Source organism: Geospiza fortis, unplaced genomic scaffold (genome assembly GCF_000277835.1).
Source record: "Geospiza fortis unplaced genomic scaffold, GeoFor_1.0 scaffold98, whole genome shotgun sequence".
In the NCBI taxonomy this organism is placed as follows: Eukaryota; Metazoa; Chordata; class Aves; order Passeriformes; family Thraupidae; genus Geospiza; species Geospiza fortis.
Window position 1 is genome coordinate 2,706,667 of NW_005054306.1, and position 16,723 is coordinate 2,723,389.

The following is a 16,723-nucleotide window of genomic DNA, read 5'->3' on the forward strand; positions in this document are numbered from 1 at the left end:
TTTCCCTACGTGGAGCAGTCCTACAGTGAAGAGTGTACACAGATACAAGAGGGATAAATGTGTTTATGTTCTGGACTGTAAAAACAAGGATTTCTAATGAGCTGTAGTCCCTTGTTGGAAGTGATAGTCCCATATCAGAATCTCCTTGCAGCATAGAAGAAATTTAACTCTCCTTGGCAGAACTGATAGTTGCAGCATCCAAAACAACATTCACTAGCATCTGCCACTGCATAGACTTTGTGTACCTTGCCCTGGAGCCACTGTATCAGCCAGGGACACTGTGGGAGATGACAGTTTTCCTTCAGTGACATCACTTTGTACCTGAGATACGCATGGCAAAAAAGTTGGTTCATTTATTCAGTTTTCTTTCCTGCAGAGTAAGAGTTCATGTATTCACAGACTCATGCTCTCCTTCTCTCCTCATATGACTTTTGTTGCTTTGTTCAAACAGACCTGATGGAGCACAAGAGCAAGGGGTGCAAAGGCTTGCAGACGTAGTGGAAATGTGTAAAAGATGGGGATGTGAGACCCCAGTTGTGCTCTTATGAGACAATGAGAGCAGAATACACAATGTAAAAGTTTGATGCTGGGAAAAAAATCTTGTGAGACCCGACACCCTCTCAGACACCAGAATCAGGCAGTTACAGGTCACTAATGTCACCAGTTTATAGAAAACCAAGCATCCTTGTCTCCTCTGCTCAGGAAACCACCTGAGGCTGTTCCTATAAATGCTGTGATTGACTTTGTGCCCTGCCCTGTGGGAGATGAAGGAGGTGCAGCAGCCAGTCTGGGCATGGGTGGCACTCTGCTGGGTGGCTTTCTTGGAAAATGGCACATTTCTCTTTGCAGGTGGTTTCAGGCCTTTGCACCTGCATGTCTCCAGCCTGTGCTGAAAGTTACCCTGCAATAGCAATTGTATAGCTCTTCCTCAAATAATTTGCCAGAGGATCCAAATCAAACAGAGTTAAAGCAAGGAAACACCTTTTTACACTTGCAAACGTGTCTCAGTGCAGCAGAAACCCATCAATGTGTCTGCCACAGGTGCTTTGCTGCCTGCTCCAGGCTCAGGAGTGGCAGAAGGGGTCCTGCAGCAGGCTTGCTCTTCAGGTGCTGAGAGCAGGTCCTGGTATTTTCAGTCACTGCATTGGGGTGGGAAAGACCTGGGCAGCATGCAAGCAGTGTCTGTGCTGTATCCTGCCCTCTTCTCTCTCTCAGCATCTGGGTGCCTTAATGAAGAGACAGGGAGCTGGTTGAAAAAAACTGGATTCTTCAAAATCCAGACAAAAATTGTTGATGGTGTCTGCACCTTTCATTGTTACTAAGAGCAAAAGAAAGGGAAAATGGTTCCCAGTGCCTTCTTAGAGCCTGATTATTTTTTTTAAGTTAAATTCATCAGCAGTGACAGTGCTGTCCTTGAGGAGGTGTTCTTTTGAAGGATAGCACCCTGGTGACAGCAGGTAGAGCAGTAGCTGCATGCCCCTTCTCACTCAGGTTTGCTTAATGAGCCAGAAGAACCTGCAAACCCAGGCGAGAATGGGACCCCCAGGAGCAGCCGAGGCCAGCCTCGCCTCCTGATCTTACCTTTCTTCATTTGGCCTGACATTTTTGTTGCAGATGTGCAGCCTGTAGCAGGGAGTTGAGGGAATGAAACTTTATGGAGAGTGAGTGAGTACAGGCAGAGCACCAAAGGAAAGATGTGAAAAATGGATGAGTGAGGCCACGTGAGTGGCAAGGGTCACTCTGCAGAGGTGGCAAAGGCAAATGTGCACAAAGAAGGGACAAAGACAATTCCTTCCTCCCTCCCTCCTTCTCTCTCTATCTTATGTGGGGCTAGTGGCCCCACTTCTGATATTGCAGAGAAGCAAGAAGAAATACAGAAGACTTGGTGTCCAGCCTTGGTGAGCTGCAGGCATGGGAGGGGTTCCACTTGCAGATCTTTGCCTCAGACTGTGGTTTACCATTTGCAAAACAAGGTCCCAGTAAAACAACTTGGATCCCTCCCCCTGCTGTCCTGAGACCTCCTGCCTCAGCTTCTGTGTATGCACAGGTGCCGTTTTGCTTTGCTAAAAAGACCCTCTTAAAATCTCCTGTCCTGAAATCCTGCAGGTGGTAAAATGGGCTGCTGGGGACCTGTCCAGGAGCTGTGCAAAACTCCCTCTGGGATCTTGGAGAGGCAGGGAGAGCTAAGGCCAAGGGCTGAGTATTATAAGTTTGGTATTTATTATACAAGTAGAAGCTCCTGCAGACTTCCAAGCTCTGCTTGCCAGGCCTTCCTATCAGGCTTCCTCCACTTCATTTCCTCACCTCTCCTGCCTGATCTGAGCATCCTCTCCTTGGTGCTGACAGGCTGCAAAGTCTCCAAAGGAGGTAGGTCCTCTCCCCCACTGCCTCCACAGCCATCATACTCCTTCTTAGGTGGCTCATGAGACCCTGCATCCTTCCCCAGCATCCCTCTGGAGGTAGGGATGTGTAATGGAGGGTTGCTCCCTTTCCAGGTTGCAATCAGCCTCCACCTGCTTCTCTGCCACCCTGCCTTTGACCATCTGCAGTCTGGGACTGAGTGAACTTTCCAGTGACTGGGAAGACTGTAACATAGAGCACATCATTCCTCTCTCCCTGACTTACCAGCTGTGATTTCCAACACCAAGATCATCAAGTTTCAATTTCCCCAACACAAACCCCAAGTGCTGGAGATGCAAAGATGCCCAGCCTGACTGTCTGACATCAATTCATTAATTAATTATATTGCACTGCGACTGTGATGCTGAACCAGCAATTTAATTTAAACTGGTCTGATCCCTGAAATCATCTGCAATTAATAGAAAGAATCCCTAGAACAGAAACTGGAGTCAAGTTGAAAAACTCCCTGTCTTCCCCAGATTAAGTTTAATAAGAATTATAAGCAAACTTTATATGGTAAAAGGGAAAATTGTCATGATGAACAGCTTGAGGTGATCTGGATGTTTTGTGTTGGCATTTATTGCCTCCTGTGCTACTCTCGGGGCTTACACACTGCCATCCTGAGTTACCTTGGCAAGTAAGTACATTTCTAATACAGAGACAACTCCTGTCCTGAGTAGAATTGCCATAATTCCCCATTGTGAGCTCCTTTCTTGAGCCCACAATATGGGATAAAATCTCCATTTTTCCTTCCTTTCCAGGTTATAACTACTACGTGAAATCGCTGGGGCTAATGTGCCTGTTTTGGGAAAAAAGATGCAGAACTCTCCCCCCTTTCCCACTGAAATATGCCTTGCTTCTCCCATTCCCCACAAATGCTATCCCAGCAGCATGCTGGGGAGCCCTGGGGTGCTTGGCTGCCATGCCCAGCCTCTGCTCTTGCACCAGCCCATGTGCTGCCTCCCATTCCCCCACCAGGAACAGCCAGCCCCCAACTCTGGGAGGGTTTCTCATGCCTACCACAGATATCTGTCCCAAGAAATAAATTAGCCCCCTAAATCTGAAGAACTGATATTACAAAAGTCAGTAGGGAAATATCTTTTTTGGACAGAGGGCAGAAATTTCACACATTTCTCACGTAAAGTTAACTTTATTCCTTAGGGATCTGATGTACTGTTATATTATATTTTGAGAAATAATACTTATAAAAGATTCATAGTTTTCTGGCATAAACTGGAGTAGCTCTTAGTTTCTGTCTTTAGAGGTTTCAGGGACCACAGATTCTAAAGATGCTGAAAGCTTCCACTTCCACACATGAAAGATACAATTATATTCAAATCACATTTTAATTGGACAGCATGAATAAAAGGATATTAATTTAATAATTAAGTTCAGGAATAAGAAAAGCACATGCATTACTAACTAGAACCTGCTGTATTAACCTGGACTGTTTGAGAACCAGATTATCACCCCAGTGCCACTGCTTCCCACTGCAGCAGAAAAGCTCTGGTGCCTCAGTCATCGCTCGGCAGGCTGGCAGAGGGTAGTGGGGAAGTTTCAGACCATCAGCTGTGATATTTTTGCTGGCACACCCCTTTTGGGAAGGTGAGTTCTGGGCGCTCCCAGGCTTGCTGTCTACCTGGACACTGGATCTGCCCTTGGGGGAGGCTGCAGGTGGCTCTCAAAGTGCAGATTAGATACATCTGGAATAAAAGTGTCCTGGGAAACTGCAAAATATTCCAGACCTAGGACTGAAGCATGGGAATATCATGCAGCAAGTTTGCAAGGGCAGCTCACTGTGACTGGGGAGCAAAGCTTTGCTAACTGGGGCTGATTGTTAGAGGACAAGCACTCTAAAGTTCACCCCTGTTTGACTATACCTGCAATTCATTTTCTAAATAAATATATAACCTTGACTTTTCAGAACTGTTTTGATCCATTTCCTTCTCCAACTAACCACCATTTTCTTTTTTCTCAATGATTTTTACATTGTGTTTGGCAACAACCCTGTTTTCATCACCTAGAAACTCAATATTCAGAGCAAAACCTCTCCAGCTGGCTTCTGTGTCAGAGCCGGCATACCTTTGGCAATAGAATCTGCAAAATTGTACTGATTAAATGTCTGCTTTTGCTGCTATTTAAAAAAACACACCCCATATGAAAGGTCCCTCTGAATGAATTTTCAGTTGGTTTGTGCTTGCAAGGGCCTGTCAGTAGAAGGCACCCTTCCAAACCTGTTCCAAGAGCAGGTAACAGAAAGCTGTCAGACGTTTTATGGAACCAGGGTTTGGCCCCTGTGTAATCTGACAGTGGCTGGTGAGAGCAAACACACAGCACTAGCAGAAGGCATATGTACTCTTGCAGTACAGCTTAAACCTCTGCAACAGGGCTCTGTGGGACCAGAGAGGAACTTGCATTACATTCTCAGTCCCTGCACACAGGGATTTTTTTCCCCACCACGCATTGAATTGTTTGCTGGTGCTCAAGGTGTCACTGTTTTCATATTTTCTATGTCTGCACCACCCAATTCACAAGAGATTCCTAGAATGGCAATGTCTTCCATTCCTGGCTACACTTCTTACTAACTGGGACAACAGCTCAGGTAGCAAAGACAACTCCTCACAGTTCCATGGAGATACCAGGGGCTGCCAAGGAAGAAATGCCTTCAAGCACAGGCTGAGGCACACAGCAGCCTGAGGCTGACAGCAGCCACCCAGGACAGCATATTCTGATGGACCACAGAGATTTCTGCACTCAGTGGCAGCAGAGGCTCTGAGAGCTGCTCAGTACCTGAGGGCTGTCCCTCTCTATGGATCACCAGAGGAGCAACACACAGAATGATTGGTGGCACCTGCCTTACCTCAGGGAGACCTCCCTCCATCACCTGCCAAGCACAGTGGGCACTTGGTGAGAAGGGCTCAGGGTGCCTGCACAAGCCCTGGCCAGAAGGGTGGACTGTTCTGCTCCCCCTTCACCTGAATCCCCTTAATCAAAAGCCTTCATAAAGCCCCTCCATGCCCCAGGCACGCTGCTTTGCTGCAAAGTCATTTCAAAATTGTTCGATAAAACATTTCAGCTTTTAACCTCTTTCTTCTGCCAGTGAGAAAGCACAAATGAATATGAGACAAATAAAATATCTGCAGGTCATAGTCCATTCTGCCTGCCCCTCTGCAGGGGATGGTCACAGTGGATGGAGGTAAGTCATCCTTTTTTATTGTTTGTGTGCATGACCACATAATTTATGAACAGATTATAAGCTCTTTGTGGCAGTATGTGAGACAACTAGTATGTATCTCTTCATGAAATCTCTGTGCAAAGGAAATGAAAAAGCAGATTGAAAAGCTTCTTATGTCTCTCTTGAAAATCCAGACCAGTCTCTAAATGTGGATCCTGTGTGTTTCAGATGCCCACAGTGGAACAGGCAAAGTGGCCCACTGCAAACTCCTCCCTCTGCACCTTAAAGTCCAAAATCAGATTTACTCTTTTGTGATGTAATTCACACAGGATCCAATACAATCGATGTCATCATCCCCCAAATTCTTTGTCAGAAGCCATTTTCTCTACTCACAGTTTATCCTATTCTCCTTGCAAGTTTCTCCCTTATCAGGAGGCTGTGGCATGGTGCCATCCATAGCACATGATGATTAAAACCTCCTGAGTACCTGGAAGAATTTTAGACTTTAATTTTCCTCCCACTTTCCTCTAATTTTCCCTTATGGAGTCTCCTAGCCTTCCCAGCCCGTCCTTTCTCTTCTGATGCTTAAAGGCACCTGTGTTAACCAACCTGAGCAGCCCCTCTAGCAATCACAGGCAGCATGACCAGAGTGTCAGGTTTTTCACTGTCCCAAAATTAGCATAAGAAACTGGCATATGGACTGTGACTGTAGGCAAATGTGACCTTTTCAGAGGCTGACTTTATTTATTCTGCTGCCATTTATTTCTGAGTTAAAAAAACAAACAAATAAACAGAAAAGTTAGGGATGTAGTGCACTGTCTTCTGGACCTACTAATAGTAAATAATTACAATACCTCTGACTAGCAACACTTCTTCATTGAACAGTAATTAAGATTGCAGTCACAGCCTGGGACACAGGCTGAGTACACAGCAGGACCATCATTAGTTTTTCCAGCTCCTCTGCACTTTCATTTAGCTGGTAAAGGGCCAGACATGAGTGCCCCCGTGGCTGTACATGTTCCTGCATGCTGGCCCTGATGGGAGAAATACCTGAGTGGCACACACAGCTCTGTTTGCCATTGGACCTGTACGTCACATGTTTCTATAATCTCCCATCATTTCAGGGAAAACCAGCTCGTGTGAGGTCTTAAAGCACACAGATGGGCATGCATGGCAATTTTTGCCTGCTCTGGAAAGCTCTCTCCCTCTTTGGCCTCAGGGACCATTTCCCTTGGCACAGGCTCCCACAGGGTTTGCTGTCAGCTGCGCTCTTTGAGTCGTGCTCTGAGTCCCCCCCGAGCACACCTGAGAGAGGCTGGAGCCTCACTTCTTTCCTCTCCCAGCTCCCTGCCTGCCCTGAAGCTTTCACACAGGCAGGAGGATGGGCTTCTGTGTGCTCATCATCCCCTCCCATATGTCCCTCTGCATCTGCAGAGCTAGATATTAATGAGTTTGAGAGAACACACCAGCTTCCAAATTAATTAGAATCAATCACCCACCAGAAGTCTCAGTCAGTCCTGCTCTCCCTATTTCAGAGAGGGGGCTGTCCCTGCATGCCTACCTCCACATCACACATCCAAGCCTCCCTTCATTTTCTCCTCATCATATGGCAGCTTACTGCCTAGCCAGCTAAATAAATACTACAGCACAGAATCACAGAAACACTTAGGTTGGAAAAGACCTCCGAGGTCACGGAGTCCAACTGCTAACCCAGCACTGTCAAGTCCACCACTAAACATCAGCCCTTCCCTGGACAGACTCTCTTACTGCACATGTTCTGAGCTCATGGAGAGACAAAAGCCCTGGCACGAGGTTACTGGTAGCTCTCCTGAGCAGATCCTTCTTTTTGACAAAGACAGACCCCTGAGTTTTTTTGCCATCTCAGTATTGGTCCCTGCTGTCAGCAGAGGCTGCCACTACTAAGCATGTAAAAATAATGTGTAAAGAAAAGAAACAAATCATAATTTGTGCAATATTGTCTCCCAGTTCAATAATCTCATTTAATTAGAAATCAGAGGTAACAACCATGGCAGGTAAATTTAATATATTGAAGACTGAAGGAATTCCACTATCTCTAATAATCTAGTTAAGGAAAATGTCCCTGAAGTTGCAGGTTTCTCCCAGGTGTCTCTCCCCATACCACACAGCTCCATCCCACACTAACCATCCCAGAGGACTGGCACAGCACATTTTGTGTCTGCTGCAGGGTGCCCTAACACACCCAAGCTTACAAGTGCAGATGTAGAAGGAGCACAAACCTGTGGTCACACAGGGTCAGGAGCAGGCTGAAACAGCAGCACTGAGGTCAGTCCCATCAGTCTAATCACTTGATTCTTTTTTGTTCCAGAGCAACTTTACCCTCATCTAGTCAGCTATGGATAAGAGAAGAGCTAAATTTTCTGGTTTTTTCGCTTCACCCAAAAAACCCATGTTCTGAGAGGCAAGGGTATTTGCACAGGCTTAACTTCAGTGACCTGATGCCACTACAGCAATCCCAAGAGGAACACAACATGTTAACACGTGTCCAAAGGTTTTTGAGCCAAGCTGGGGGTGCAGCAGGACTCGCACCCCCCAGGCACACTACTGACTTTCACACATATAGAAAAGGTGGGAAAAAAAGCCATGCAGAGGGGTTGTCATTATAGTGCAAGAGTTCTATTGCCATTTACATTGCAAGGGTTCCATATTGCCAGAGTTTCATGCCTCCTTGATGTTTCTTGTAGGCAGCTCCTCTAGGCACTGCCTCTTCCTTGTGCTCACAGCAGCCAACGGTCTCCAGCTACCCTCAATCCACTCTTTTATAACACTCTTCTGATTGGCTACAGCTATGGCCTGTTAACATCAGCCCTGCTCCTAATCTTTGATAATTGGCTCAGCTGCAACTCTTTAGGGGGTAAGATTACTTTCTATATTACCTTTATTTACTTATGTTCTATCCCCCTACACGGAGGGGGAACAATAACAGTTTTTTTCTTAGAGCACACCCTACCCATGCCTGCAGCCTCCCCAGTGAGGCAGGACCAGGCCAGCAGCCCTGGGGTCTCCAGGCAGGCAGCAGCAAAGCTCCCAATGTGCAGGGGAACATCCATTTTCATGGGAAGGGAGACAAACTATAGCACACACGTGGTGGGTAGAGCCCAGCCATGCTGCTCACTGACCTACATGAATGGGACTTCCCAGGTGGGAGAGTGAAGGCAGGAGAACCAAGCCTGACAAAACCTGAAGGGACACTGCAGCCCCTCCTGAAAGGAAGCAGCATTGGGGCACACAGCAGAGCCTTTGGCTGGGAAATGGGGAGCACTCCCAGCCACACTGGGAGCTTAAGAGACAGAGGAATCCATCTTCTCCTCGCTCTTGCCTTCCACCAAGCAGAGCTGCCTTTACTTGCATGAGAAATACCAGTTCAGCCAGGACTTAACCCTGAAAAACTTCCCTCCTCTGTGTCCCATTGAAGCCTGAGGGGCTGCAACCATGTCCAAATATGGGCCAGCTCAAAGGTGACATAATAACCTACACAACAAGCAGCATCCTCTCTTCCCACATTTTAAGGAAAACTGCTCATACATCAGCACCAGAGCTGATGGTAGTTTAGATTGCTCAGCGTCCTCTTGAATAACTAAGCAGCAGTGAGTAATATGTATTTACATACATTATGGTCTATTCCCCCAGTGGAAGACGATTTGTGCAGATAACTTCCATTAATGTTAAAGGGAGTCATTCACATAAATCCTTGGCACATTAATGGCCCATGAGCCTCCTCTGTGTAGTGGTTCGTGTTGCTGCATTTAGCGAGCACGATAGGAGCGTGGCCAACTTAATATGCAAATAAATTCAAGTATTTACTGAGCCATAAGAGATAGTTACCAGGCACATCTCATTCATCCTTCACGGGGAAATAGATGGAGGTTGCCAGATTAAATCGGGAGATAAATGCTACAAACATTTTTTTTAAGGCAACAGGGTACTGAGTCTCCATATATACATAAATAATGATCATAAACAGTTTCTTGAATACATCTCCTCTTCTATTTGTTTTTACTGCACATCTGCACTGAAGCACCATTTGTTGCATTGCTGTTGCCTGCCTGGCACAGGAGTCCCTTCTGTCCCTCAGGAATAGAGGGGGACCATGCACCATCCCTGCTCACTCACTCACCACCTCCTTGGCAGCTGCACAAGCTGCAGGAAGGAAACATTCTCACCTCGACAAGATGGGCCACCCACAACAACTCCCTTTCTCCTAGCACCCTTCCTTTATTGGCACCTGGTGCAGGAAAGAGAGGTGAGACTTTTTGTGCCATTTCTTCTCGCAGATGTTCTCTTGAGAATCTGCACTGGGCATTTGCAAAACAAGAGCCCTCACCAGGTCTGTACTTTTCTGAGGCAGAAAACAGACACCTTCTGTGGGAAACAGATCTTAAAAATGCATCAGATGCAGTATTACTGAAGTCCTCCTTCAGTTCCCTCTGCATGATTTTTAAGATGCCATGCCAAATGGATGTGTCCTCCACAAGACATTTCTTCCTGGGGGTAATGAATGAAGTAACACTGATTCACTTCATTCTTTCTGCTGGAGAATAAGGAAAAACTATCTCTATTGCCCAGTTCAGTAGGAAAGTTCCTGTGCACATGCAAGCATGGAAATACATATATTAAAAGGTCATATCTACCATTAGACTCCACAGCAAATGCTGGGCTGCAATCCTATTGATGCTGTGGGGTTTTTCATAGGAGTCACCAACAAACCCCTGAAGTGATCCTGGAATCCCTGTGCTGGGGAGGAGGGGGGAGGCTCCCCTCTCCTCTGAGCTGGTGTATCTGCCCAGGCTTTAGAGCACAGCATTGAGTGTGTGCAGGCATTTCCCTGCAGAGCCAGAGCCAGGCACAGTAGCAGCTCAGCTCAAAACCAAAAATTATAGCAGAGACAAAAGAAAACCTCACAATCTCTCAGGTTCTTTAATATGGAACCCCTATTTGTAATGTTGCCCTTTGGATTTGTCCTTAGCTAAAATCCCAGAGCACTCTTTTGCCCTGTTCAGTGCCTGTCTCTCCTTTCAAGATCTCATCTGAGTACCATCTCTGGCCGGGTGTGAAGACCTCTCCCAAACCTTTATTTCTGCCTCCAGTCATGTTTCTCTCTCCAGAGTGTCCACAGGTCTCAATGGCTGCAAACCACCAATGTGTACTTTGGAAATCACACTGTTTTACACACTGATCCTGTAAAACAGAGGTTCCACCAGAAAGCAGCTTGTGCCCCCTTGCTGCCACCCCAGCTGCTTGCAAGGTGCAGTGCAGATCTCATGGCTCAGGTCTGTCCGTTCTGCCCCAAATCCAGGCTGCTTTGGGGGACCAGGGAGCAGCAGGTACTCAAGAGATGACCTTGGCAAGGGGACCCAAGGTGGCAATAGGACACCCAGCGAACAAGACCAGTGGTGATCCCTCATTTCCACCTTTCCTTTCTCTTGCCTTGATAGACTGAGTGTTTGAATGACACATTCCCTCTGACTGTGAGTTTATAGAGTGCATAAAAAATCACTGGAGCCTCTCAGGATGACAACTACCACAATTCTCAATAAATCTGCCTGTGGTGCACAACAAGGTCTTGGATTAAAAACCTACCTGTCTATGGTGTCTTTCCTGGCAGGCAGGCAGGAAGGAATCATTGGGGCCATTGCTGCTTACAGGCTTTCGGGCCAACAAAGACTTATCCTGCATTTTGGGGACATAGTGGCTTACATGTGACTCACAGTTAGCTCTTTCATTGAAAGCTCAGGTGTGTGACACCTGCAGGAGGATGGGCTGAAACAAGAAAGCAACTCATACCTTCCCTTGTTCTACTTGGCACCTCCCGCCAAGTAGAATACAATGCATCTTGTGGTGCCTCCCTCACACAAGTGGAAGCATGGAGAGATGGAGGCAAGCCTCATGAGAAGGTATTTTCACAACAGAGAAGCAGGGCAGCTCTTGGAGACTCATCCCTCAGCAAAAGACAGCATGGGCTCACGTGCTGCTCGTGCCTGAGGAGTGTCACAGAGAAACACAGCCACTTTTTCAAGCTACTGGAGATCACAGGGGATGCCACAAGGAATCACCTATCACTGCACATGCTGTGGCATTAACCTCCTGTAGTTGTCCCTGAGAAAGCAAGGCTTGCACGGGTGCCAGCAGAAGTCCAGCAATGGAGCAGCTGCTACTCCCTGGCACTGTGCTGAGGTGGGAGCAAGGTACAGAGCCAGGCACTGCTTCAGGTGCAGCACCAGCTCCAGCTACCAAGGACAGTGTATCCCTACCAGCATGTGTCTGGGCTAGAGCTGAGGTGCCTTAGCCAGCTGCCCATCTCCCAGACCACGACCCCAGAGCTGCAGCATGGTGGCAGGAAGGCAAGCAGTGCCTGCATGCCAGGGCAGGGTTAACAGAGGGGTGACACAGGGCGTCCCCCTCCCTGTGCCAAGTGCAGCTCCAGCTGCAGCAGAGCTGTGAGGGCACCCAGCACCGTGTGTGGGGCAGTGGGGAGCAGACCCTCTGTGAGGAGCAGGGTAACCACAGCACTGCGAGCAATTCGGGGCACAGCTCTGAATGCTCCTGTTCAGTCACACCTGTCACAAACACAGAAAATGCCAGCCAATACTCCTGGGAGCCCCATGTATAAAAATACTTGAAGCAACGAGAGCAACAGCTGGGCCTGCAAAAGCTTTTGTCACTCTGGCATTTCAAATGCCGAGCACATGCCAGGGAAGAGGAGCAGGAAACCAGACACATATTCCTGGCTGCCCTGCCAGGGATGTTGGAAAGGAAACCCCAGCCTTTGTGTCTCACACCCAAAGTGAGCAGAGTGACAAACTCCTACAGGGGGAAAGGGGAAGGCTGGCATTTATAGCACCGTTTCTTCTGTAGGATGAGAATCACCCCTAAAGATGAGGGCAGTATAAACTGCAGGGCTACAGCAAACTGTTCAGTTCAAGAGGAATTATTCATCCTTCAGTGGAATATAATTACACATCCAGACTCTCTCTGGGCAATCCTTTATTCAAGCCAAATTTTCACTATTTCCTAAAGGGAACAGTCAATCTTAATGAATGACTTACAGGTTCATAATCTTTAATAAGACTTTATTAAAAAATTATATCATAACTTTAGAAGTTTAATAAATTTTGACTCCATCTTCACTGCACATCACCTTTTCTTTTGTTAATTTTTTCCTTCTCATCAACAGAAGAACTTGGTGCAAAGGTGCTAACTTAGATTATAAATTCTTTTCAATTTTATTTGTCAATAGCAAATTTGCCAGTACCTTTAGTGCACCAATATATCATGATTGTGTTCAGCAGAGCAGTGTGTAATCTCCTGACACACAATTTTCAATCAAGTTTCTTTTCTAATATACAGCAAAATAAAGAGAGAATTTTGCTTCCTTTGTACAGGAATCCAATTCCTCATGAGGCAACTTGTTATGACAGAATTAATACATGTAATTAATTCTTCCCTCCAAGGTGAGCCTGGAATATTTTTCTTTGCATAAGTAAAGCAATTATTGTTCATTCTCACTGTGGAGAGCCATCACCTGTTAAACACTGTAGCTGCTCTTAATGGTCAGCTGGAGAACTCTGCTGGGAGTGTTTTATGTAAATAAAGCTGACTCCTCCTTTGCACCATTTTAAAGCTGTAGAGAAAGAAGTAGGGTAGGATTTTAGGGTATTGGGGTATATTTTCTCATTGTTACTTTTTTTTAAAGACACCATGTGGCCATCAAGTATAGTTTATGAAAGTGAACTAAAACCCCCTGAAGAAAACAGGGTTTTGCTGACTTCAGTGTTACCAAATATAAACATATTATTTCTTTCAATTTTCAACAGAAATCATTGCTGTTTTGCTCTCATAAAGTATTTCCTGAAGGTCTTCCTTACCCCAAAATGTGCTTTTATCCCTTTTATTTACTTGCCAGGTGTGTGTGGGTTCCCAGCCATCTACAGGAGGAGAGCATGCCTCTGCCTCCAGCTGGAAGTACCCTGGGGGTTTCCAAAATAGTGCAAGGAACATGGGCTAGCCTTAGTGAAGTGAGTTCAGTTCACTGCAGGGAGGGAGCCCACTGAGAAGGGGTGATGCTGGGGAATTTGAATCATGGAATATCCTGAGTTGGAAGGGACCCACAGGATCACTGAAGTCCAACTTCTATGATTCAGCTTAAATGAGCTAAATTATCCCGTATTTTACTATTGGGTTTGAGCTGGCTCCCACCAGAGCTGGTGTGAGACAGCTCTGGGTGCTGGGGGAGTCCAAGGATGCTGAGAGACACCAGCATGGCCAGGGATGAGGAGGATGGATGCATCCCCACGGAGGCCAGCCCATGTCCCAGCAGAGACGCCCTTGCCCAAGCGCCTCCCTGCAGCAGGGCTGGCTGGGGAGCGGGCAGGAGCCCAGCTGGCAGGGCTTGCCTGTCTCCTGTCACCAGGATGTGAATGGACAGCTGTCCCATACCCCACTTCCTCGTTCACCCCACAGCCTGACCTCTCTTGCTTTTTTCCTTTTCTTTAGTATTACCTAAATTTGAGGGAGGGAAAGATGTTGGGTAAGATCACCTCTCAGGCTACTGAACCTCCAGTACCACAATCAGGCTCTGTATCATGTTTCTCTTTAAAAAAAAAAATATATAGATATATTTAACAAAACCCCAAATCTTTGGAACTAAGGGGATGGCTGAAGGAAAGCATCCTATTGCAATTTCTTCTTTCTAGGTCCCATAGCCACCATCAAGCACCTGTGCAGTCATGTCCCAACCCTGCTGGTGAGAAACCTCATGGCAAGTCACCGAACGCCCAAGAAAGAAAATTGCCACTTTCTACCCACCCTTTTCCACATGACACAAGTATTTGACTTAAACATTTCCAACAGACAGAATAACAGCAACATCAGAATTATTCCACTCACCAACAAAGCGTTTCTCAAGGTATACCTTCTGCAGTGTTCTGATTTAATTCAGCACATGTACTTTTCCTCTTGGTAGATTTTTTTTCCCAGTCCCTCTTTCACACTCAGTCACTGAAAAACTCGTGCCCCTAGCAGTCTTTCTAATCTAAAGAGCAGGTGCATCAGCTAACTAACTTTTATGATGGGGCAGAGGGGCTCTGCCTGACTGGGAAAAGCAGCGTGACATCTGAATTAAAATACAAAGTCACCTGCAGCCAGGGAGAACTGGGAGGCACCTCATCTAAGTAAAATTACAAAACCTGAGCTTGCATATCTCCGAACCATGTCCTCAGCTGGTGTCAGATGAGGCTGGAGGCAGGGAAGTTATGCTGATTTACACCAGTGGTGGCTGAACCTGGTGTGCTGAGCTGCACCAGGGACCAGCAGCACGGCAGGGTGGAGGGTGCTGTAAGTACTCCTGTAGCACAAAGACACTCTTCAGATTCAAGTCTGCTCCCACAAAAAAACAGCATCCCTTTCTATGCTTTACTTCTCCTATTGTGCCTTTATTCCATTTGAAAAGCCCTTGGTCTGTCCTTGAGAAAAACGTCTTCAGAAGCCTCTTTGAAATAAGCCCAGGATTAAACAGCGATCCCCCTCCAAGCAGAGCATTCAAGCAACTTTCCCTCCGCAGCTCACCGGGTTAACTTTACTCCTGCCACAAGCCCCGCATGCACCAAACCCCAAAGCAACTTCTTTCTGCCAGACCCCTGCTGTCAGCCGAGCCCCAGGCAAAGCAAGCAGCCCCCACAGCCCTCCAGCAGCGATGGAAAGGTGGAATTACTCACTGAACCACGCCGGGCTTCACCCTCGGTCAGCCAGCGGGGGCTGCAGGGCTGGGGAGGGAGCAGCAGGGCTGGCCAGGTGCCCGCAGGCATCGCATACCCCTGCTCCATCCCCCCTCAAAGTTAGCTTTAAAACACCTGGAAAGGCAGACACGAGGAACTCCGCTCAAGTGTGCTCCTCGGTGCCTCTCAGAAGCCAGAAGCCTGTTGGTCTCGAAGGAAAAAACCCAGCCTGCAAACTGTATTGCTCCCTCCAGGTTTCAGTTAGACGTAAAAATTCAACCTAACAGCTGGTTTGAAGATATGAGGAGATTATAATTAAACTCATTGCTCTATGAACTATACCAAAACCCCAGAACACGTGACATATTTACTGTCTGCTACATACATTGCAATATAAGTTGCTTTTAAAATGGAAGAGACATTTACCTTGGCAGGAAAAAAAAAGAAAACCACTTAGATTCAGGTTTGGAAAAGCCCAAAGCCACACTGCATGCAGAGTGCTCTGTAGCCAGAAGTCTCCACTAACTCACACACACCCCCACACAGACACAGACACAGCACACGCTGGCAGCACAGGCTGATCTCTGCCTCTCTCCCCACAGCAGGAGCTGCTCCCAGGGCTCTGGAAGGATGTGCTTTGGGGAAGACAGTCTGCAGCTGAGGAGCTGCAAAGTTCACACATACACACAAACAGAACAAGAACTGCTCTGACAAGGCTCAGCGACAAACACCAGGTGAACAAGAAGAAGAAGAAGAGGAAGAGGAAGAAGAGGAAGAAGAAGAAGAAGAAGCATGCTTTCCCCTTACCTATTTCTTAGGCTAAGACACTGAGCAGAGTCTTTAGAGAGCCTGGGCATTGGGACCCAAAGGACAGAGGACTTTCAGCACAGTCACAAGGACCCAGCAAAAGCCATCTTCTCCCTGTCTTTTAGCACAGTGTAAGTCTCCAGCAGCTCAGCTCTCCAGCTGCAAACATCTCATTAGACTAATGCATTCAGCACAGGCAGAAAACTCAATTTACCATAGCTACAGCAATGAATTTCCATTACGATGACAGCTTCAACCACATCATGTCCGGATAAGCAGCCAACCGCTGCCTTTTAAAGAACACACGCATTTCGCACGCAGAAGATGAGGCCTGCGTGGCGGGTTTCCTTTCCCTCTGCCACCAGATTCAGAAGGAAAATTGTCATTTCTTTTTATTTCAGAAACTCTGCAACCTGAAAGGTAGAGACATTTGGACTCTTCCTGCCCCCTCTGCCCCCCCCCTCAGAACAGCACTGTCTTTTGCAGTTCGGTGCGCTGGGCTGCAGTGAGAAGAAGGGGTGTTTGCAACATTTCTGGTCTCACTACCCCTCCTCTGTTGCCATGGAAACCGGAGTGTAGCATCAGCCCT

General features: G+C 47.0%; 1 protein-coding gene across 1 annotated transcript in view; it reads right to left on the minus strand.

Moving 5' to 3' along the window:
• SCML4 (Scm polycomb group protein like 4) overlaps nt 1-16,256 on the minus strand; it is a 64,668-nt gene extending 48,412 nt beyond the window's left edge. The window contains exon 1 of the mRNA XM_005418414.2: nt 16,135-16,256. The gene's annotated coding sequence lies outside the window, so the exon portion shown is untranslated. The remainder of the gene's footprint in view (nt 1-16,134) is intronic.
• Nucleotides 16,257-16,723: the final 467 nt, after the last annotated feature.